This window comes from Panthera leo, chromosome D3, assembly GCF_018350215.1.
Source record: "Panthera leo isolate Ple1 chromosome D3, P.leo_Ple1_pat1.1, whole genome shotgun sequence".
Lineage (NCBI taxonomy): Eukaryota > Metazoa > Chordata > Mammalia > Carnivora > Felidae > Panthera > Panthera leo.
Genome location: NC_056690.1, coordinates 28,247,804 through 28,272,117, shown reverse-complemented (window position 1 = coordinate 28,272,117; position 24,314 = coordinate 28,247,804). Strand labels below are relative to the sequence as shown.

Below are 24,314 nucleotides of genomic sequence, written 5' to 3'. Positions count from 1 at the left end.
TTTACACAAAGGCTGAACATATATTATTATTATTATTATTATTATTATTATCATTATTATTATTGAAGTACAAGTGACATACAATGTTACTAGTTTCACGGGTACTGTATAGTAATTCGATAAGTTTATATGTTACACTATGCTCACCACAAGTGTAGCTACCCTCTGTCACCATACAGGCTGAGTATATTAGTGTGAAGTCTATATAGCATATGTAAAATCATATGATACGGTGTGAATGTAGACTGTGCTAAGTCAAAAAAATCAATACTACAAATAATAAATCAACCACTAAAAAACCAAAATGGACCAAAGAAATGTAGTTAACAAGCAAACAAAGGAGATAAAATGGAATCTTAAAAGATACTTAACCCAAAAAAAACAAAAAAAAATTTAGGAAAAGGGGAACAAATAAGAGATGGGATGAATAAAAAAAACAAATAGCAAGCTGGTATATTTAAACTCAACCATCTTAATAATCACATTAAATATTAATGGTCTAAACATCCCAATTAAAAGACAGAGATTGTTCAATTGGATTTAAAAAACAGATCCAACTATATGTTGTTTACAAGAAACTCATTCTAAATATTAAAATACATGGGGCACCTGGGTGGCTCAGTCAGTTGGGCATCTGACTTCAGCTCAGGTCATGATCTCAAGGTTTGTGAGTTTGAGCACAGCGTCAGGCTCTGTGCTGACAGCTCAGAGCCTGGAGCCTGCTTCAGATTCTGTGTCTCCCTTTCTTTCTGCCTCCCCCACCTCAATTATTTATTTTTGAGATAAAAAAAATTTTTAATAGAAAATACAAATAGGTCAAAGTAAAAAGATGCTTCTGGTCTGGACAAGATGGCATAGATTTTACTCCTCTCCACCAAGTACAATGTTAAATTCTGGAAATAATTCAAGAGACAGCCAAAGGAGAACTCTGAAAGGTAGTAAGAGGAAAGTGGTTTGGGGATCCAGAACTGAAAAAGCAGCATAATGTCAGGAATGGTATGTCCCCCACCCACCAGAAGTAGATGACACACATCTGGTGTCTCCCAACCCCCAACATAGCAACAGAAGACAGCCAAAGTGAGCTCATTCCCTGGAGCTAGTGGGAGGTCCTCTGACAACACCTGGCACATTCACAACACCATCAGAGGAGATTAGTCAGGAGTTCTGCTAACTGGAAGAGGCCAAGGGGAGAGCTCTCTCTGTGGAAAGATAGCAGGCCACTGGGGGTCACTGGCAAGGAGGACTTTGCCATAACAAGCAGCCTGGCCCAGGAAGCATCTTTGAGGACAGGAATATGTCTTATAGTAGTAAAGTAGAGAAAATCTCTGATTTTGAATAATTTTATTTAAGGCAACATCAAGCCAAAGAAAAATTCTTATCCCATTGGCCAGACTTGAGAGAATTTAGGGTGAAGGTTGCCTGGGCCCTGAGGAGGGGTTGTGGGACCCAGAGTTGGAGTCACCCACACCATATGGGAATGAACAGGAATAGAGGCAAGGAGGAGCACAGGTGAACAAGGGTGGTGAGCTGATCTTATTTTCTTTAAATTTTCTTTTATTAACTTTCCTAGTGTCTGTGGGTACTATGTTTATTGTGAAGCAATGCATACCAACAAGAGGCAAGAAAACATAGTGGCTAGAGCCCAGGTTGTGTGGCTGGGCTATCTGTACCTAAATCCTCCCACCAGGTGCCCAGATGCTAGGTGGGTAGACCAGTTCACTCAGCTACCAGGTGGAAAGGTAAGGACAGCTTCTTCTTGGGACATGGTGAGGATTAAACCAGCTCACGGATTAGAGTGTTTAGAGCAGTAATGGCCCATAAGAAGGGCCACAGATAATATTTTTACCAAATTTTAGGATTATACTTTTTATATATACATAAAATTCATTCCTGGATTCTTTATATTTTTGTTATTTCATTATTTTTTAAGTTTATTTATTTATTTTAAGAGAGAGAGAGAGAGAGAGATCAGGGGAGGGGCAGAGAGAGAGAGAGAGAGAGAGAGAATCCCAAGCAGGCGCTACACTGCCAATGAAGAGCCCCATGTGGGGCTTGAATTCACAAACCATGAGATCATGACCTGAGCCAAAATCCAGAGTCAGACGCTTAACCAACTGAGCTACCCAGGTGACCCTTTTGCTGCTATTTTAGATTGTATATTTTTAAAGTTGTATTTTTGGGGTAGCTGGGTGGCTCAGTCGGTTGAAGGTCCCACTCGTGATTTTGGCTCAGGTCATGATCCCAGGGTCATGGAATCGAGCCTCATGTCAGGCTCAGCACTGAGCATGAACCCTGCTTAGGATTCCTTCTCTCCCTCCCTCTGCCTCTCTCTCCCGCTTGCATGCTCTCTCTATAAAATATAAAATAAAATAAAATAAAATAAAATAAAATAAAATAAATATAAAACTGTATTTTCTAAGAGATTTTTGCCAATTTTTAGAAACGCAAATGAATTTTACTTTGAATCCAGCAAACTTATTTAGTCCTGATAATTTCTCTATAGATGCCTTTGGGTTTTCCTTATAGTCATATCATCTGCAAATAATGAGAGTTTTGTGTTTTTCTTTCTAAATCCATTACCTTTTATTTCCTTTTCTTATTTTACTGCACCAGTTAGGATGTCCAGTAGATCATCATAGAGAAGTCTTCATTATGGACATCAAGTCAGGCTTCTAGTCTTGTAGGGAATGCTCTCATTGCTATGTTGTCTGCTGTAGTTTCTTGGAAGGTGCCCCTTATTAGCTTCTATTATTATTTTCATTCTTTTTATAACTTTTTATTTTGAATGTATTTAATTTCATTGGACAGTTTTGCATCTATTGACATATTACTGTGGTTTTTCTCGTTTATTCTGTTAACAGGGTTGATTTACATTAGGCAATTTTATACCAACCTTTTTTTTTTTTAATGTTTATTTTTGAGAGAGATAGAGAGACAGAGTACGAGCAGGGGAAGGGCAGAGAGAGGGAGGCCCAGAATCCAAAGCAGGCTCCAGGCTCTGAGCTGTCAGCACAGAGCCCAGTGCAGGGCTCTAACTCACGGACCACAAGATCATGACCTGAGCTTAATTGTAAGACAATCAGGTTTTTTATTTCTTTTGGATTCCATTCTGGAAAATGGTGTTTTCCAAGAAATTATTCAGTTTGTCTGTTTTCAAATGTGTTGTCATACAGTTGACAAATAGCCCCTTATTATTTCTGTTTACTTGTTGGAGCATGGATGGTTGTCTCCTTTTCTTTCCTATTGGTATTATTATTATTATTATTATTATTAACATTAACTAGTGCCTTCTCTTTTTCTTGTTAATATTACCAGAAACTTAGCTTTATATTTGTATTTCCAACAAATCAACTTTGGACTTTGCTGCCTTAAATTGTATTTCATCTGACATAGCTCACAAGTTCACTCTTGGTTAGTCTTTGCATGGTGTATCTTTCTCTCTCTTGACCTTCAATATTGTATTTCTTTATGCTTCAGGAGGGTCTCCTGTAATTGCAGAAAGCTGGATTGCTTTTCATATAATGTGGCAATCTTTCTCTGTATCTGGAACATTTGGTCCCTTTACATTTTTTGTGATTACAGGTATGTTTGGATTTATTTGTAACAGCTTATGTGCAGATCCCCCTCTCTACTCCTCCTTTCTGTCTTTTTTTGGATTAATTGTTTTTGTCTTTTTCATATTTTTTCCTTTACTTGTTTGCAAATGATACCTTCTTTGCCTATTTCAGCAGTCACCTTCTGAAGTGAATAAATTTAAAATTAATATCTTTGCTATCGTTGCTCTCCTCCTACCAAGACCAAAACCTTAGAATGTTTTAATCCTGTTATCTGCCACCGGCTCTCATGCTATTGTCCTCACTGCCCTGTGATTGTTTCATACACTCAGGACTGGTGTGCAGGGTCCACCCGGAGGGCTGGGAGAGGATCCCCCACCTCCTCAGACGGTAGCCACACCCAGCTCACCAGACGGAGAGCCAGAGCAGGAAGCAGCTGTAAACACAGGCTGGGTACCCACACTGTTCCCAGGAGCTGACCCTCAGATCCTATCTTGTTACTCCCTTTGCCTTTGTCAAGCTCTCGGGACTTGGCACCCAAGCCAGCGTTTTGCCCAAACAAGGAGTGAGTCAGAGCTGGACATCCAGGGCCAGGCTGACCATGCCAAGGACATGGGGACATTCTCCCAGCCTGCCGCCTTCCCAGGATTGGGAGGATGTGGTGCCTCCCAGCCTGCCACTACCCTGCATGCCCAGGGAGTCTGGCAGGGTCTGGAGTATGCACATTAACCCCTCAGTTGCCCTTGTTTGCCCCCTGCAGACCCCCTTCTGTTCATACTCTCACCAAAGAGGCAGAGCTGGGGATTCCCTGTGTTGTGATTGGCATTAGCTGGGCTTGACCCCTGCAGCATATGCTGGTCAAGTGAACATCCAGAAGGACACTGTCCCAGACCGCATAAACTGAGTGACAGTGGGTGGAGAAGTGCTGGGCAGAGGAGACGCGGTCACCTACTTGGGAGTTTGAGAGGTTGTAGAGAAGAGCTGCCCTTTACATGGGTTTACTTTTTAGGGTTTACTAGGGTGAAGATGGGAACTGGCCTCCTGGGCAAGGGGAGACCCTGGGACAGAGAAGTAACAAGCACAGTTGGGGTGGGCTAGGGGAAATAGCAGTAGAACAGTGGAAGAACCAGCATGGCTGGACTTGGCCTGGGTGGTGCCTGGAAGAGAACTCAAGGAGACAAAGCCAAGGGCCTATGGTTCCAGAAGTTGCCATTCCAAAATAGTCACATGGTCACATCTAGCTGCTGGGAAAGGTGAGACGTTGTCTTTCAGCTGAGTAGACATAAACTCAGTAGGCCTCCTATTCCCAGGGGGCAGCAATCATCCCCTTGAATGCTGGGCTCTGAGGGCTCACAAGCTCAGAGCCTGAGAGGCTGGGGTGAATCAGAGACCCTGGGTTGAGGATGGGGTTCAAGACAGCAGAGAGAACCCACCCACGTGTTCCCCTCCCTCCCATTATAGTGTGTCCCATTATGTACAACAATCACGATACTGAGAGCTAATAAACAAACTCATGGCAACATGCAAAATCATTTAAAATTGCATCAGCAGACCAGAAATTTTGAGGAACTTGGAAGAGTTTTTGGAAGACAGGAAGGAGATGGGATCAGATGGAGGGATAAACTGCAATGGAAGTAAATGCCAACCCTGTGTGCAGACAGGAGCCACGAGCCAGGAAAGAGGGTTGCAGCATCCAGGTGTATCCCTGGGAGCCAGTTTGTCCTGGGAGTGCCCCTCTGGGTGGGCTGTGGCTGGGAAGGATGCAGACATGCACCTCTGTAAGTGTCAGCCAGCCCCCAGGGCAGCTGGGGTGAGAAAGGCAGGCCCTGCCAGGAAAGAAACCAAGTGGTTTCAGTTAAATGTATCCTAGCACCCCTAGAGTGTCAGGGAGGAGATAAAGAAATAGGTCCTCTCGCACACTTGATGGGAGTGTGAGTTGGTACAACCACCTCAGCAAATAGTTTGCTATTATCTCAAAAAGTTAAGTGAGCATCTATCCCACGAGCCAGAGAAACAAGTGCCCATGTGCAGGAATATCCATAGCAGCACTGTTTTTATTAGCCCCAAGCTAGAGTGCCCCCAAATGTCCATCCACAGGAGATGGGATAAATTTTGTGACATATCCACATGGGAGAATAGTGTACAGCCTCGGAAACTTAGCAACACACAACTTGTGGGAATTTTACAGATTCAATGTTGGGTAAGAGATACAAGACCCCAAACAGTAAGTTGCGTGTTCTGTGGCAGACTATATTTTCCAAAGATGCATAAATGCAGGGTATCTGAAGATATCATTTATCACATATTCTCTCCTTTTTGAAATGTAACTTAATTTTTTAAAAATTGTGGTAAAGGGGTGCCTGGGTGGCTCAGTTGGTTGAGCGTCCGACTGGGCTCAGGTCATGATCTCACAGCTCATGAGTTCGAGCCCCGTTTTGGGCTCTGTGCTGACAGCTCGGAGCCTGGAGCTTGCTTCGGATTCTCTGTGTCCCTCTCTCTCTGCCCCCTAACCCACTCGCATTCTGTCTCTGTCTCTCTCAAAAATAAGTAAACATTAAAAAAAATTTCTTTAATTGTAAAATCCACATATAACATACCATCTTAAATTTTGGGGTGTGCATTTCAGCAAAGTTAAGTACATTCACATTGTGCAACCATCACCACCACCCATCTCCAGAACATTTTCATCGTCTCAAACTGAAACTCTGTACCTATTAAACAATAACTCCCCATTCCTTCCTCCCCCCGTTCCCTGGCAACCACCATTCTGCTTTCTGTCTCTATGAATTTGATTCAAGGTCCCTCATGTACATAGAATCAGACAGTATTTGGCCTTTTGTGACTGGCTTAGTTCACTGATCATAATGCCCTCAAGGTTCATCCATGTTGTAGCACAGATCAGAATTTCCTTCCTTTTTAAGGCTGAATGATATTCCAGCATATAGATGGACCATATTATGTTCATCCATTCATCCATCAATGGACACTTGGGCTGCCTCCATCTTTAGGCTATTGCAATATGCCAGCATGCACATGTGTGTACACACACATGCTCTTCTCACAGGATGTTGACTTACCACCCCCAGCCCCTGCCATTGAAAGGTGGGGGGTGGGGTCTATGTTTCTTCCCCTAGGATCTGGGAAGGCCAAAACAGGAATGATGCTGTGTGACTTCCAGGCTAGGTCTTAAAGGGTGATACAGCTTCCTCCCAGTCTCCCTCAGCAGCTCCTTCTTGGAACCCAGGTGCTGTGTAGTGAGCAAGCTCAGACCAGATATAGAGGCCATGTGTGGATGGTCCAGCCAACAACTAGTATTAACTACCAGGGATAGAGGGAGGGCATTCCAAAGGTGCCCCTCACCCCCATGACCATTTACAAGGCCTTGAGCAGGAATCACCCACCTTGAGCTCAATCAACTCTAGCTCTTGACAGAGAATAACAGAATTATCCCTGTTTCAGGCCCCTGAGGTTTGGGATATTTGCTCCACAGGGATAGATAACCAGATTTTATTTCTGTAAAGTTTAAAAGCAGGCAAAATTAAACCATATTGTTTAGGAATGTGTATACACATGGTGAAACTATAAGGAACAAAGAAATGATTACCATGAAAGTGAGGATAGGCTTTATTACCTCTGGGAAAAGGTGAGTGGAAGGACATTGGAGACCCTGAGGAGATACCTGGGGAGTGACTACATGAATGTTTGCTTTATAATAATTTGTGAAGCTCTTTATGTTGAATGTTATCTTTCAGAATAAAAAAGCATGTTTTCTTAAAGAAAGGCGAGGAGCGCCTGAGTGGCTCAGTTGGTTAAGCGTCCGATTTGGGCTCAGGTCATGATCTCACGGTTCCTGAGTTTGAGCCGCTCATCAGACTCTGCACTGACAGTGTGGAGCCTGCTTGGGATTCTCTATCTCCCTCTTTGTCCCTCCCCTGCTCACACTTTGTCTGTCTGTCTGTCTCTCTCTCTCAAAAATAAATAAACATTCAGGGGCGCCTGGGTGGCGCAGTCGGTTAAGCGTCCGACTTCAGCCAGGTCACGATCTCGCGGTCCGTGAGTTCGAGCCCCACGTCAGGCTCTGGGCTGATGGACGGCTCGGAGCCTGGAGCCTGTTTCCGATTCTGTGTCTCCCTCTCTCTCTGCCCCTCCCCCGTTCATGCTATGTCTCTCTCTGTCCCAAAAATAAATAAAAAAAACGTTGAAAAAAAAATTTTAAAAAAAAATAAAATAAATAAATAAACATTCAGAATAAAAGGACAAAATAAAGTAAGATTCTCTGGGCTTGGATGATGTGGGGCAGAGCCCCCACCAGCAGCCCCCACCACTCATCCTATAGAGCAGCCTGGCCCTGCCCAGGACCCCGCAACCCACAGGCACCCTCCCGTACAAGGTCCAAGCTGCTGGGAGTGGTAGGCCAGCATGACCATGAGAGAAACCCATGCCAGCCACCGCAATGACTGTAGAGCCAATCTGGAAGTCTCAGATGGAAGCCTGATAATGAGAGAACAAAGGCAAACTCTAGAAAGCTTGACAACATGAAATACTAGTAAAGCCCTGGCAGCCACTAATCTACTTTCTGTCTCATGAATTTCCTTGTCCTGGATATAAGTGGTATCATATAAACTGTGGTCTTTTGTGTCTGGCTTCTTTCACTTAGCATCGTTTTCCAGGTTCATCCACATTGTAGCCTGTGTCACTACTTTATTTTTTTTTATGGCTGAAAAATATTCCACCCAATGGATATACAGTAGTTCTCTCTTATCCATGGGGGATATGTTCCAAGATCCCCTGTGGATGTCTGAAACTGTGGAAAATACCAAACCCTATAAATACTGTTTTTTCCTGTACATACATACCTATGATAGAGTTTAATTTATAAATTAGATGCAGTAAAAGATTAACAATGGTAACTAGTAATTAAATACAATTATAACAATATACTATAATAAAAGTTATGTGAATGTAGTCTCTCTCCAAATATCTTATTGTACTGTGCTCACCTTTTTTCTTCTTGTGATGATGTAAGCTAATAAAATGCCTATGTGACAAGATGAAGTGAAGTGAATGATGTAGGCATTGTGATGTAGCATTAGGCTACTACTGCTCTTCTGACACTACTGTTTCCAGACTGAAAGTGACTGTGGTAACTGAAACCGTAGAAAGCAAAACCACAGATAATGGGGGACTACTGTACCACGTTTTGTTATCCATTCATCAGTTGATGGACATTTGGCTTATTTACACTTTTTTGGCTATTATGAATATAGCTGCTATGAACATTTGTGTACAAGTTTTTGGTGGACATATATTTTCATTTCTCTCAAATAACTAGATGAGAAATTGCTGGGTCATATGGTAATTCTATGTTTAACTTTTTGTGGACCTGCTAAACTTTTCCATAGTGGCTGCACCATTTTGCATTCCCACTAGCTTTGTATAAAGGTTCCAATTTCTCCACATCCTCATCAACACTTGCTATAGTCATTACTTTTTTATTTTACCCAGTCAAATGGGTGTGAAGTGGTGTCTTGTGGCTTTGATTTGCATTTCCCTGATGATCAGTGATGTTCAGAATCTTTACATGTGTTTATTGGCCATTTGTATATCTTCTTTGGAGAACTGTCAATTCAAGTTCCTTGCCCATTTTAATTGAGTCATCATTTTGTTGTTGCTGTTGTTGTTTTTGTTTTTGTTTTTGTTTTTTGCTGAGTTGGAAGAGTACTTTTTATATTCTGTATACTTGACACTTATCAGATATATGATTTACAAATATTTTTCCCATTCTGAGTTGTTTTTTCACTTTTTTTGATAATGCCCTTTGGTGCACAGAAGTTTTTAATTTTGGTGAAGAGCAATTTATCTATTTTTTTTCTTTGATTGCTTTATGTTTTTTGATGTCATGTCTAAGGAGCTGCTGTCTAATCAAAGGTCATGCAGATTTTCACCTATGTTTTCTTCCAAGAGTTTTATTATTTAGCTCTTACATTTAGGTATGTAGTCCATTTTGAGTTAATTTTCATATATGATATGAGGTAGGGGTCCAAGATCATCCTTCACTATGTGGTTATCCAGTTGTTCCAGCACTGTTTGTTGAAAAGATTCCTTTTTTCCCCATTAAAAGCCTTGTCAAAAATCAATTGACCAGAAATGTATGGATTTATTTTTATACTTTCAATTCTATTCCACTGGTCTATATGTCTAAATGCCAGTACCACACAGTCTTGATTACTATAGTTTTGTATTAAGTTTTGGAATCAGAAATTATGAGTCTTCTAACATTGTTCAAGACTGTTTTGGCTCTTTTGTATCCCTTATAATTCCAAATGAACTTTAGAATCAGACTTTTTAAATTGTTTTTAAGATTGAGTTTGGATAGTAGTGCACTGAATCTGAAGATCAATTTGGTGAGTACTGCCATTTGGTAGAATTCACTACTAGAATAATTTGGCCCTGGGATTTTTTTTTGTTAGACATTTTTTTATTACTAACTAAAATTCATCAAATTTGGGAAGAGTTCAGCCTTGATTTTTTTCACTGAAGTATAGTGAACATGCAATGTTACATTAGTGTCAGGTGTACAATATAGCGTTTGAACTATATGCTGTGCTCACCACAAGTGTGGCTACCATCTGCACCAAACAATACTATTACGGTACCATTGACTGTATTTCCTATGCTATACCTTTCATTCTTGTGACTTATTCATTCCATCAGCTATTCTTCTGGAATAGGTTTTTCCAAGGTTGCTGCAAGCCTTTGGTTAGTCTTCAGAATTCCAAAAAAAGTTGATCCTGAAATTTTCTGCCCATGTTATCATTGTTTTATGGCATGGTGGAATGTGGAGTTCCCCACTTCTCCACTTTTGCTGATATCGCTCCTTAGTTGGGTTTCTGATAGAGTAGACAAAAGCATCCCAACTGATAAGAGATGTATTTAGTTATAGAGGTAGGCATTAGGTTGATGGTTCTCAAACTGTAACGTACATAAGAATTAACTAGAGGTGATGATTATAAATGGGTATTCCTAGGTCCCATCACACATTCAGATAATTTTGTCCCAGACCTGGGAGTCTGCATTTTAGGCAGGCACTCAGTGGGCCCTTGAGAAGCACTGGATTCAAAGAATGAAAAGTAATAACAAATAAGTTGGAAGGTAAAGGATCATGTAAGTGTGCTCATTTCATATTTTTCATAGACCACAGCCAAGAGAAACCGTCTGAAGTTGAGAAATCAAGACATGGGTGTATGGGTTACAGTTACAGAGGTAACCATAGTAAGAACTGGAAACAAATGGTGAAGGGAGGTGGCCTTCAGGGAGGGGGCTGGAGTGAGACAGGGCAACTTTGACTTTTTTCCTTACAGTTTGAACTTTTTTTTAATGTTTATTTATTTTTGAGAGAGAGAGCGAGAGAGAGAGAGAGCACCCAAGCAGGGTAGGGGCAGAGAGGAAGGGAACAGAGGATCCGAAGTGGACTCTATGCTGACAGCAGAGATTCCAGTGCAGGGCTCAAACTCACAGACTGCAAGATCATACCCTGAGCCAAAGTCGACACTTACCAAATGAGCCACCCAGGTGCCCCTGAACTTCCTTTTTCAAATGCAACTGTTATTCTTTATAATAAAACAGATACAAACAAAAGTGATAGGGAAGTCAGTAGGAGGGGGCTACTGGCCAACAACTCTGCTTTGCCTTCTTGGTACCTCGGCCAGCCCAGTCCTGCCCACCATCCCTTGGCCAGGGGCTGCAACTGCACCACGCATCTTGGCACCAGCAGGGCTCCTCTCCTTTAGCATGGGCCATGCCCTAACCACTTCGCTTCGGAGAAGAGGGTGCTAGCAAGTGCGTGCCAACAACATGAGGAGAACACCATGATCTAAGGAAGCCAAGAGTTACAACCTGGAGTCACAGAGGCTGCAAAGGATCTTCCCAAAGTCACATAGTGACCCAGTCCTTCCCAGAACCAGTAGCCTTTGGAGCTTAAAAACATAAGCATAAAATCAAAAACAAACTTTGCTTGGAAGCTGGCTGTGGGTAGTTGGCTTAGCTTACACCATGGATTCACTAGCCAACTGTTTCAGAGGCCTGGGCAGGGGCCACCTGACAGGAAATGCTGGGGAGCCAAGCTGGATGGCTGCTTCTGGGGAAGGGATAGGTGATGACAGCTGTGCTCCTCCCTGCACAGTGGAGGGATGTTGCTCCCTCAGCACCCCTGCTCTGCAGGGTTGTTTTCAGGGTGAAGGTTATCTAGACTATCCAGCCCAAAGCCCTCTGATCCAAAGCAAATGCCAGAGACTCGTTGTCCTTTCCATGGTTGGAGGTGTTTCTCCCTTCCCAAACATCCTGTGCTAGCGTGGGAAGCGCCTCCAAACAGAAAAGGCAAAAAGCTTTTTTTGAGGGAGCCTACAGTCCACTCAAGAGCAGGGATGGGGAGGGAGGGATCAATGGGAGGTGAGACTGGGACCAGAGCCTTCTGGTACTCCCAGCCAGGGTGATGCTGTGCTCTGATGAGCTAAGCAACGTACTTCAGGAGTTAGTGTTGGGGGTTTCCCACAGTACTGTGAGAAGTCTGGCAGGGTTACTGGAGCAGAGAGGATTCTGAGAAGAAACAGCACATAAGCTGAGCCTGGCAGCCAAGCTCTGGATGTAGGAAGGGAGAGGAGTGTTCCTACTTTAACTGGCAAGAAGGTATAGTGACATAACATGGCTTGCCATTAAGGCCAACCTTGACTCTTGCTCTACAGGCCTCCTGAATTGAGCTCAGGGAGGCCAGGGGAACCCCACAGACAACATCAGATATGGTCCCACCTAGAGGCCCCTGCCAGCTCCCAGTCCACAAGGCAAATTCTTTGCTTTTTTTTTTTAAAGCATTTTTTTCAAAGGTTTAAATTTATTTATTTAAGTAATCTCTACACCCAATGTGGGGCTTGAACTCATGACCCTGAGATCAAGAGTCATAAGCTCTACCAACTGAGCCAGTCAGGTGCCCCCAAATGCTATGCTTCTTAAAAAGAATTCATGTCTTTGTTGATGTTAGTTCCTCTACTCTCCCCGCTGGCTTTGTGGATGGTGAGAACTAGCTCTGGCTCTTCCTCAGTTCTCAGAAGGTGTGGTCAGCCTCTTCCACCTCCAGCTTCTGTACCTACCTGCCAAATGGACCTATAGGTGTGTCCCAGGTTTCATAAGCACAGTGCCAAAACCCATCTGAGCTGACTGGTCAGTAACTTATTGATGACAGTAGCCACAAGCATACTCACCCAGCATATGCTGTGCACCAGGCACTGTTCAGAGTGATGCATATATACGATTCTCTGAGTCTCCTCCCAATTTTGACACATGGAGTTTTCCCCAACACCAAGCAATTCTCCTAGGTGTCCTACAGTTTAACTCAATTCTGACACTATCCACCTGGAGACAGCATCAGATTTCACAGGCTAGGGGCTCAGTCCTATAAGACTTTAAGACTATAAGACTGCCCCCATCTTAGATGCCAACCACATGTCCAGGTTGTCACCTATGCTTCTGACCCACTGGCTATAAATCAGAGGTTCCCATGGCCCCCTCCCGAGGTTTGATTATTTTGCTGGAGTGGCTTGCTGAGCTCAGAGAAACATTACACTTACCAGATTATTGGTTTATTATGAAAGGATATAAATCAGGAACAGCCAGATAGGAAGAGATGCACAGAGCAAGGTCTGGAGAATGGGTGTGGAGTTTTAATGCCCTCTGTATGCACCACTTGCCCCAAAACTCCTTGTGTTCACCAACCCTGAAGTTCTTTGAATCCTGTCTTTTGGGGGTTTCATGGTGGCTTTATTACATAGGCACAACCAATTAAATCATTGGCTATTGGTGCTTGAGCTCAATCTCTAATCCTTCTCCCCTCCTGGAGGTCAGGGAGGCGGGGATGAAGGTTCCAACCTTCTAATTACAGGATTGGTTCCCTTGGCAACCAGCTCCCACTTTTGGTGCTTCCAAAAGTCACCTCAATAAGATAACAAAAGATATCTTTGGTACTCTTCTCATTTACAAAATTCCAAGAGTTTTTTATGAGTTCTGTGCTGGGAACAAGGTGAAGACCAAATAAATATTTAGTATAAATCACAATATCACAGACTCTCTAACCCTTGGGCACAGCCATCAGCACACTCACTGAGAGAAGGACATGGTGACATTTCATGAGGCTAGGGAATGGCACTGTCAGGATCTAACCAAAGAATGGAAATGAGTATCCACAAACCTCCAGTACATAAAATAGACTGTTACTATAATGGCAAGGGAAATGAATAAAATTAATAGAAAGGTACCAACATGTCCTCAGGAGCCACAATAAAACAAATGGTGACAAGTGCTTGAGTCAGTGTGACCAACTACAACCTTCATATCATAATTGGAGATCTTAACAAAAATGTGAGACATTTGGAAACAGTGTGCACACTACAGAGATAGAAAAATTTTCCTTTCTTCCTTTCTAGGTTCATTGGCTGGTCTATTAATTAAGCTGATATGAGGCAGACTAACAGAAGAAAAACAAACAATTTCATATGTACAGGAACCCCACAGGCATGAGACTCCAGGGTAAGTTACACAACTGAGGCTTATTTGCCATCCTGAGCTAAAGAATGGGATAGGGGCCTGGCTTCAAAAGGGAGGCGGGTAGGGGCACCTGGATGGCTCACCATGTGGCTCAGTCAGTTGAGCATCTGACTTGTGATTTCAGTTCAGGTCATGATCTCAGGGTCATGGGATCAAGCTTTGTGTCAGGCTCTGCTCTGAGCATGGAACCTGCTTAAGATTCTTTCTTTCTCTCCCTCTGCACCTCTCCCCTGCTCTACTCACACACACACTCTCTCAAATTAAAAAAAAAAAAAAATTTTAATATACATATGTTAAAAAAGGGAGGAGGGTAATTTGCAGGACTGTAACAAGAGCAGATGTTTGGTAATTAGATGTGTGTCCTGTCAAACAAATTGGTCTTCCAGATAAAAAGTCATTTCTGGTAATAGCTCCCTTTCTGGGTCAGGCCCCCTAACTAAATTCTTTTAAGTAATGAAGAAAGAGGTAAAAGTTTTTCTTGAGTCTGCTAGGTCTTTATTGACTTTGGCTCAAAATAATCCACATGTCAAAGTGGCACATTTTGGGATGGCATACTCTACTCCCATTCAACACTCTAAAGGCATAGGTGTTTCTCAGCTTCGAGTTTCACTGGGGTGAAATCAAGGTGCTGCCAGGGCCACACTCTTTTTTGGGTGCTTTGGGATGCATCCCCTTCCATACTCATTCATGTTGTTGGCAAAATGTAGTTCCACAAAGTTGCAGGACTGAGGTCCCTGTTTCCTTCCTGGCTGTCAATTAGACATCACTATCAGTTTCCAGAGGCTGCTCGAATTCCCTGACTCATGGCCCCCTCAAAGCCCCCAGTGGCGGGTGGAGTCCTTTCCACCCCTTGGTGGCTCTCTTTCACCCCCATCGTCTCCTCCCTTCCACTGCAGCTCTGGCTCTGCGTCTTCTGCCTCTTGCTGCTGCTTCTAAGGGGCTTGTTGGGATTCCATTGTGTCCCGAGCCATTCAGGATGACAGCTCTCATTTAAGGTCAGCTTATCATAACCTTCACTCCATCAGCTGAGGCCTTTCACAGGAGCACCAGGAGTCCTGTTTGACTGAATAACCTGGGGAAGGGAATCTTGAGGGTCTGCCTTCCGAGCTCTGTCTGCCATGTTAGGCCTTTGGGAAATTGAACCCAAAGAATACACAAATGCAGGGAGAGCTGTCAGTAACAACCCTGTTGCTGCCCACCCAAAAGAGAAAGCCAGCGCTGGCCACGAAGGTGGGATAAGTCTTTCCTAACAATGGGAAAGAGCAGGGTATTCTGAGTGGTGCAGTGATTTGGAAGTGTGGAGGCAGGGCGTGGCTGCCATCTCCCAACATCATTGCCTCCACTAGAACAAAGGGAGTTTTATCTCAGCAATACCAGGGGAGAAACATGCCTGAGAGGCTGCCTTCTGAAGGTGAAGGGAGAAGATTAGCATCCACAGTAAAGAGGAATGGGGGAGTCGTGGAAAATTAAAGGCAAAAATAGGATGCTGTCAGAGTCAAGTTTTATCACTACTGTACATATTTTCAAGTCTTAATTTTAGAAGTTTTAAATTTCAGAAAATAAGTCCATTTTGGTGAACCATGTTCTGGGGAATTAGCAAAGAAAGTAGAAGTAAAAGCATAGTCTTATAATTGCTCATTTTTTGTTTCTCAAATACAGTGGACCCCTTAACAAGGCAAGAGTTGGGGCACTGACCCCTGTGCAGTTGAAAATCCACACATAACTTTTGACTCCCCCCGAAACTTAACTACTAATAGCCTACTGTGGACTGAAAGCCTTGATGATACCATGAACAGTTAGTTGATGAACACATATTGTATATGTTATACATATCAGATACTGCATTCTTACAATAAAGTAAGCTAGAGAAAAGAAAATGTTATTAAGAAAATCCTAAGGAAGAGCAAACACTTTTACAGCACTGCTTTGTAAAAAATCGGCGTATAACTGGATCCATGCAGTTCAAAGCTGTATTGTTCAAAGGTCACCTGAATAACTCTCTTAAAGAGTGTCCCCGAGATGTGTTAGGGCAAACATTCTACAAAGCATTACAGGTAAGCATGCCCAAAGTCATGGCCGACCTTTTCACCTCATTTAAAAGTGGAACGTGTGCCTCACAGTGGCCTCCAAGTGGGGAACCCAGCCACATAGCCTGCAGGGAGAGTGGAGATTGGCTGGGAAGTGGTCTTTGGGGTGCATAGGAGGAGCCAGATGTTGGTAGATGGGTGTACAGCCTTGATTTCCCCTTAGAGTCCTTGTAGAACCAGGCCCGCAGCTGCCCTGTGGCCTTGATCACTGACAGCTGTATACCTTTCCCCTCAACCCCCTCTCCAAGCTTGTGTGTGGCCTTGGTGATGGCAAGGCATCTTCCTTTTCTGTATCCTGGCCCCAGACACCTGCCATCATCACATGGCTGGCCACTAGGAGCCTGGCTCTAAGGGCACCCTCCCACCCTGGGTCCTTGCCACTTCTACATTAAGCATATCCCTGTTCAACACAGAGCAGCAGCCACACTGCTGTATGCCTCTCATCTCAGTACCTTGCATGTTTCGGAGGCCGCTAGCACAGCAGTCATGAACTTGGGCTCTCGAGTTCAATAGGGCTAGGTTCAACCCCACCTTCAAGTCTACCATTTATTAGCTAAGTGCAATTCTCTTTACCTTAGTGAACACATCTCCTTATATGCAAAATGGGGATTCCAGTACGCACTTCATAACATTGAAGTGTTTATTTACCTGAAAATATTTACCAAGCACTTTCTAGTGTTCTAGGTATAGGGATACAGCTGGACGGCCACAGTGACTGGTCAGCCTGTCTGGGCCTGTGGGTAGGATGGCAGGTCAGGCTGTGCTCAGGATCAGAACTAGGCTCCCAAACTCCCAATTTCTTGAAAAGTTCTTCACCTATAATGTCCACAACATGGCATTATCTTCATTCTTTTCTCCTGCTTGATATCTCCAGTCCCCAGCAGGATCCATTCTCATTCTTGTTCCCAAAGGACTGGGATGGTTCTCCTGTACCAGTGCTCCCAAGGACAAGTGCTCCTTTTTACAGACAAAATTTGGTGGGGGGGGGGGGGGGCGGGTAGGGACTCCCCCTTATAGCAGTTATACTTGGAGTACCTGCTGATCAAGAGAATAAATAATGACAAAGGTATGAGTTCAGTAATATTTTAAGTGATTCTGTATTTTATTAACAGGAACAGTGCCTACATACACTTGAAAAATACCATTAAAAAGAAAACCACAGGCCCAAAATGGAGTCACTTACGCTAAGCCACATCACTAAACCAGGGCTTAAATACCTATCCTAACTGCAGTTTCAAGCTCTCCCAGAAATGTAGTCTTAACTGGTCCATCAGGAATTTTCTGCAGCACCAATAAGGCAACCAGTCCTATGGGCTCTCTCCATCTCCCAAAGGAAGATGAAATAATCCAACTAAGACCCTTTTTTTCCCCAAAGGAAGGTGATCTCACTTGAAAGAATCCTTTTTTCTGTTTATGACTTCCTTGTCCTGCCTTTAAAAACCTTTCCCTTTCTGTGGCCCATTGGAGCCCCCCTCTACTTGCTAGCTGAGACGCTGCTCAATTCATGAATCACTTAATAAAGCCAATTATATCTTTAATATTTACTCCATTAAATCTTGTTATTTAACAATACATTATTATGTATGATGAGTCACACACTCTATGTTCTGTAGTTTATTATACTAACTTAATGACATGCAATCAAATGATTGAATTCTCTCATCTCAGGAGGTATATAAATTGCTTTCTCTGTTGCCTTCAATCAATCCCTATCAAATTTCCCACATTTCCCCTTAATCATATTTTGGGCAGAACGTATAACTTCCTAATGCCTAGCAGTTATTCAAAGTCCAGCCATTTCAATATTGAATACAAGGTAAACCTTTGCCCACTCTCATTGCCAGCTGGGTTTATGACTTAGAACCTTAAGACAAAGGGTGGGATGTGGCTGCCTCTTGATTACCCACCTCTCCCCTCCACCTGCCTTAGGATCTTGCTTCTCTGGTGTTGGGTCATGGAGAATGAATTACTGCAAAGAGTAAAGATCTCGCTACCTAAAGGGCCACTGCTTGTAGTTTCCTCTCAGGAAAAACTAATTGGTTTTTTAAAAAATTCAGGTATACTTTGTTTACAACAAAGCTCACCAATTTTAGGAGTATAATTCAATGAGTTTTGACAAATGAAATCCGATAAACACCACCACGACAATTATGATGTAGAACATTCCCACCACTCCCAGAGTTCACCTTCTTTGCCAAGAATTGACTGCAGTCTTTGCAGAGAATTGACTCCCCTGATTCACGACCCCCAACTGCTGATCTGCTTCTGTCACTATAGTTTTGTCTTTAGAATCTCATTATCAATGGAATTTTACAGTAGGTAGTCTTTTGGTGTCTGGCTTCTTCCATCTAGCCTAACAAATTTCAGATTCGTCCATGTTGTTTCGTGTATCAGTAGTTTGTTCCTGCTTTTGCTGAGGAGTAGCCTATTGTTTGGATCTATCACAATTTACCTATTCACTAATTGATAACATTTAGGTTGTTTCTAGCTTTGACTATTAATATTGCTTCTGTGAACAGTTTAGTACCTACAGGTCTAGCATGGGCATGTTTCTTCTCTGTTGGGTAAATGAGGAATAGGATTGGTGTGAATGGTAAGTGTATGGCAACTTTATAAGAAACTACCAAAGTGTTTCCAAATTGTACTGTTTTGCACTCTTACCAACAATGTATTAGAATTCTAGTTGCTCTGCATCCTCATTAACACTTGATGTTGTCAGGGTTTTTAATTTTGGCCATTTGAGTGAATGTGTCGTGATTCAGTGGTGTCTCACCGTGGCTTTGTGTTTCCCTGATGATGACTGAGCATCCTTCATGTGCTTATTTGCCATGTGTACAGCTTCTTTGTTGGAATATCTGTTCTATCTGTAGTTTTATTACAGGATTGAGTGAGTTCTTTATGTATTCTTTATCAGATATGTGTTTTGATTTCCCCCCAGTCTGTGGCTTGCCTTACATTGTCTTAACAGGTCTTTTAAAAAAATTAATTTTCTTCAGGTTTATTGACGTTTAATTTGCACAAGTAACACTCATTCTTGTTAGGTGTAGAGTTCTACAAAATCTACGGCGACAATCAAGATATGTAATATTCCCATCACCGTCCCCAAACTCCTCCATACTCTCTTCTGGCAGGTCTGGTTCCACAGCCCTTTAATAAGCTCTGCTTATATGTCCAATATTCTCTTTACTGTGTGGGATACTAAACACCTCTGGGTCATCTTTGTGCCCTGACTCATAAATTCTAGGGTAACAGGAAAAGGCCCATTAAACATCCTGTTACACACAGCTCTAATAAAAAAGAGTAATAACAACACCCACAAGCTCATATAGTGTCTGCCAGGCACCAATCTCATTCTTACACTAACTCATTTGATCTTCACAACAGCCTGGCCTGTGAAGTACGATCCCTAACCCCTTTCTTCTAGAGGAAACTGAGGCACAGAAGAGATAAGGTAAACTGGCCAATCTCTCAGGGCTAGTGAGCCACAGAGCTTCAATCTGACTCAGGGGGTCTGGCTCAGGTCCACAATGCCAGGCACCACCTGTGCTGCCTTCCACGTAGAAAAGACACAAAACAACTGTACCCACAAAGCTCAAGTTTTAGCTGCGTATTTGGCTAAGTCAAGTATGAACAAGGAAGTCCACGGTTGGGGGCAAAAGAGTACAAATCTCGACTGGTCGCTCTGCTTTGCTGACGGTGGTGGAGGGGGAGCCCCCGCGCATCCTGACACCCCCCTCCCCCCACATTCAGCCCACTTCCCGCTGCGCAGCCCGCTCATCTCCCGCCCTCTGCCCAGCACCCCTACCCGAGGGGCGCACCCGCCCATCCTGTTAAGGGCGCTCAGGGCCCCCAGCGGATCCAACAGCCTTCCCCCCGGGGTGAGGAGAGGGGGGCGGAGGGGGCGGGGATGCGCAGCGACCGCTCCATCCTCTCCAGCCTCCTGGGACCAAGGCAGTTCCCGGATCGGGGGCCAATTCCAGACGACGTTAGCCGCTACACGCCTCCAGGCAGCGGCCACAAAGCCCCTGGCTCGTGCCAGAGCGAGGGCTGCGCATGAGCGGGGCGTGCGTGGCGGCGCGTACACCGGCGCGCGGCGGTGGGCGGTGGGCGGTGGGCGGTGCATGCGCGCGGAGCGCAGCCGGAGACAGGAGACGCCCTTAGCTCAGGTGTGCTGGGCCGTCAGTTGGGTGTTGGCCTGTCCCTGCGGTCGCGGGACCCTGAACGGCAACTTTCCCCCGAGCTCTGGCCTTGGCTGCCAAAGCGGAGACTTCCCAGGAACACCCGGGCTCAGCGGCGATGGAGCAGCAAAGGGGCGGACCAGCGTCCCCCCCCCCCCCCCCCCCCCCCCCCGTGTGGAACAGCTGGGGCCCACTCCTAAGCTGCCGGTGGTTTCTTAGCACCCTCCGTCGCCTTCAGTGCGGAGGTTTTGTTTAACTGTTGGTGAATAAGATTTCTACTCGGATGCTCTAGGGCCAGCTCTGCCTGACACCGTGGCTTTGGGCCAGGCACGTCATATTCCTGAGCTCTTTATTCCCATTGTTAAAAGGGGGAGGGTGCGCCTCTGTTCAACACGACAGGTTATTAAATTGAAGGAAATGAGATGGCCATTTGACTCATGCATGCGCTTGCATTGGATGTCACAGCCTGTGTCTGGCCTGGCTCACCTGCAGGGATCCCGTGAGGGAAGAGATAGCCCGGAACTTGTGGTGACACGAGTAATGTTGAAAGCTCAGTAGCGGACAGAGTGGAGGCCAGGTGTGAGTTATGCATGGGAGGGGGAGAGTCAGCAGAGGTTTCACCCAGGAGATGACCTCTGAAATGAGCCTTGAAGGATGAGATGGGAATGAGGTGCGCCTGGCACAGGGATACCTGAAAGCCTCTACAGGCAGGCTGTCGTCGTGTCTGGAGAGTTCTGGGAATAGCTGTGAGACCAGTGTTGGGGTGTGTGGGGAGGGAATAGGTGGGCTTGAAAGGGGAAGGTAAGGAACTAGTGTGGAGAGCCTTGAAAGCCGCTGCAGGCCAGGGAGGGAGGACTGCAGAGAGTCTTACAGGCAGGGAACTGACCTCAGATGTGTATTTCAGCAAAGTATCTCTGGCAGGAACCAGACAGGAATTGTAATTATACAAAGGGGATGTTGGAGGAAGGAAGTTAATCTCATAGTCCTGGGAGTAATGAGGGCCTGAGCCTGGCAGTGCAGTGGGGATGGAGACAGAAGCAGGATTTCAGGGAGATTTTGAAGATAGTAATTGACAGATTTCAGTGTCTCCCCGGTACAGCCTACTGTAGGATGACTCCAGGGTCTGGAAAACCAGGGGGGAATGAGTCATTAATACATTTGAGTTTCTACCAAGTGCAGACCTTTTGCCAGGTATTCAACATTCAAGACCAGAAAAGACCTAGTCTCTGCCTTCTAGGTGTTTGTAGTTGAATAAAGAAAATGGATGCATACCTAGATGGTTATGTCTTTATCCATGTGGTGTACAGCATTACAGGTGTCTTTATTGAGACTGAGGTGGGGGTGAGGGCAGGGAGGGCTTCCTGGAGGAGAGAGGCCTGCATTTCAGGGAAACGGGAGTTCCTAAGCAGTGTGGGCATCTGAGGCACAGTAGATGCACGGGTGGGAAGGCCAGGCCATTTGTGATATGCTTAGAGCACTAGATGCAGATGTGGGAATATAAAACTAGATCAACTAGTAGAACTAAGTTCTGGAGTGTGAGATGGGAGGTAGAGCTTGAGTTTTATTCTCCATGGAGGAGGTGTTGGTAAGTTAGAGTGGAGGCTGAAGCTGGGCTATGGTGGGGCATGCACGAAGAAGACTGGTGTGGGGGTAGTGGGGTGGGAACTGGAGGCTGGAGGGGGGTGGTGCATGGGGCCTTGAGGAGGAGGAGTAGAGATACCTAATGGCAGTTTACTGGCTAAGCAGAATGGCAGTTCACTTAACCTTGATAAGCTTGTCTCCTCACATGCCAAGTAGGGATGGCAGTATTCACTTCATGATGTTGGGGTGATTCATTTGACAAATTTACTGAGCACTTTCCAGTGTTCTAAATTCCCAAGGTACAGCTGGACTGCTGCAGTGTAAAATATAGAGGAAATACATACAGATTAAGTTAAAAAAAAAAAAAAAGAGGGCACAATTAGAGGTGGGCACAAGCAGATTTGGCTGTCATCCCCATTAGTTCCCAGAAAAGAGGCAGATGAGCACTGAGTGAACAAGATTCTCCCAGTTGTAGGGCAAGATGGAGGCTGCCTGGTGACAGTGAGCTGGCTGCGGAAGAAACTGAGCACTCGTGTATGCCTGAATGGTCTGTTTTATAGTTTTATAGTTGAGAAGATTAAGGCATGAAGAGATTAGGTACCTTGCCAGAGGTGACACAGTTATCTGAGGGACTTTTTCTTTTTCTTGACTATCTGATCTGTGTCCCAGAAGTATTTCAAAGCTCTGCTCAGATGAATGTAAATAACAAATTAATGTTTTGTTTAAAATGAAGTAGCTTGGGGCACCTGGGTGGCTCAGTCAGTGAGGTTAAGCATCCAACTCTTGATTTTGGTTCAAGGGCATGATCTTACTGTTCACGAGATGGAGCTCCACATCAGGCTCTGTGCTGACAGCACAGAGCCTGGTTGGGATTCCCTCTCTCTCTCTCTCTCTCTCTCTCTCTCAAAAATAAATAAATAAACATTTTAAAATAAAATGAAGTAGCAATAATGATTTATATATTTTATTTATAAATTTATTTTAAATTTATAAATTATTATAAATTTATAAATATAATTTATCATATATTAATTTATCAATAAAGTTTGAGTTTTATTCATAATTTTTAACTGAATTTCAAATCTTCAAAGACTAATAAAAATAGTGGTTAATATTTATTGCATGCTTCATAAACATAGTACAGTTGATCCTTGAGCAACATGGGGGTAGGGACACCAAACTCCCCACAGTCAAAAATCTATATGTAACTTAAGTCTCTCCCAAAACTTAATTATGAATAGCCCTACTGTCGACCAGAAGTCTTACTGACAACATGAACACTTAGTTAATTATTTTGTGTGTTATATGTATTGTAGATGGTATTCTTGCAAGAAAGTAAGCTGGAGGAAAAAAAAAATCGTAAGGAAGAGAAAATACATTTACACTTTGGTATTTATCAAGAAAAATCCATGTCTAAGTGGACATATGCAGGTCAAACCGGTGTTGTTCAGGGGTTATGCGTCCATAGGTACTTCATGTGCATTTTCTTATTTAATCTTTGCAACACCTCACGAGTTAGGTGTGATCATTATCACTATTTTTACTGATAGTAAAGTTGGAGTAAGATTGGAATGGGGTGGAGTGAGGTGGAATAAAGTTGGAGTGAAGTAAATTTGGATTGAGATGGAGTGAGGTGGGAGCGAGGGGGAGGAAGGTTGGAGTGAGGGGGAGTAATGGAGTGAGGTAGAAGCGAGGTAGAGTAACTGGTCCAAGTCGCTTAGTCAGTGAGAGGCAGAACCAGCAATTGAACTCAGGATATTAGGCCCAGAACCTCAGCCCCTGACCACTAGGCACATCACCCCCGATAGGATTTGTCTTTGAGATCTTAACCAGGAACAGCAATCATTCAGCAGCCAAAACTGTTTTGTTTTTGTTGTTTACAAGATCTCGGTACACCTTCTTATCCTTCTTTGTTGTTCAAGTTAAATAAGGGGCAGGTTTTCTCCTCGACTGAACTGAAATGGGAATTTGCTGGAGGATTTGAGGGCACACACAAATTGTGCAGCCTTGGGTTTGCGGAAGCCGAGGCAGTAAGGAGCGTTGGCCTCTGCCCTCAGCGGGGAAACATCTGAGCCGGCATCCCAAGGTGGGCAGCAGTGCGGTCGGTTCAGCGAATGGTGTTAGTTTGAAAACTCGGAAAGATTTGGCATGTGTGTAGAAGATAATTTTCTGAAATGCCTCCCCCCACCCCACCCCCCGAAAAATAAGATCCAATGACTCAAACACCTCTGAGTTTCTCAGCTACTGGCTTAATCTGGGAAGGCTGAGGGCCACCTCTCTGACCACATAGCGTCACTTGCCAGTGTCTGGCCTTCCAGACT

At 44.0% G+C, this 24,314-nt stretch overlaps 2 long non-coding RNA genes across 2 annotated transcripts in view; one reads left to right on the top strand and one right to left on the bottom strand.

The window, feature by feature from the left end:
- The window catches only part of LOC122204062, a 57,835-nt gene that overhangs the window by 8,342 nt on the left and 25,179 nt on the right, over nt 1-24,314 (top strand). The window contains exon 2 of the long non-coding RNA XR_006195460.1: nt 14,027-14,129. This is a non-coding gene — a long non-coding RNA (uncharacterized LOC122204062). The remainder of the gene's footprint in view (nt 1-14,026; nt 14,130-24,314) is intronic.
- LOC122204063 lies at nt 16,861-20,238 on the bottom strand. The gene is made up of 2 exons (XR_006195461.1): nt 20,040-20,238; nt 16,861-17,269 (listed from the first exon to the last, which is right to left on the bottom strand). It is a non-coding gene; the product is annotated as an uncharacterized LOC122204063 (long non-coding RNA).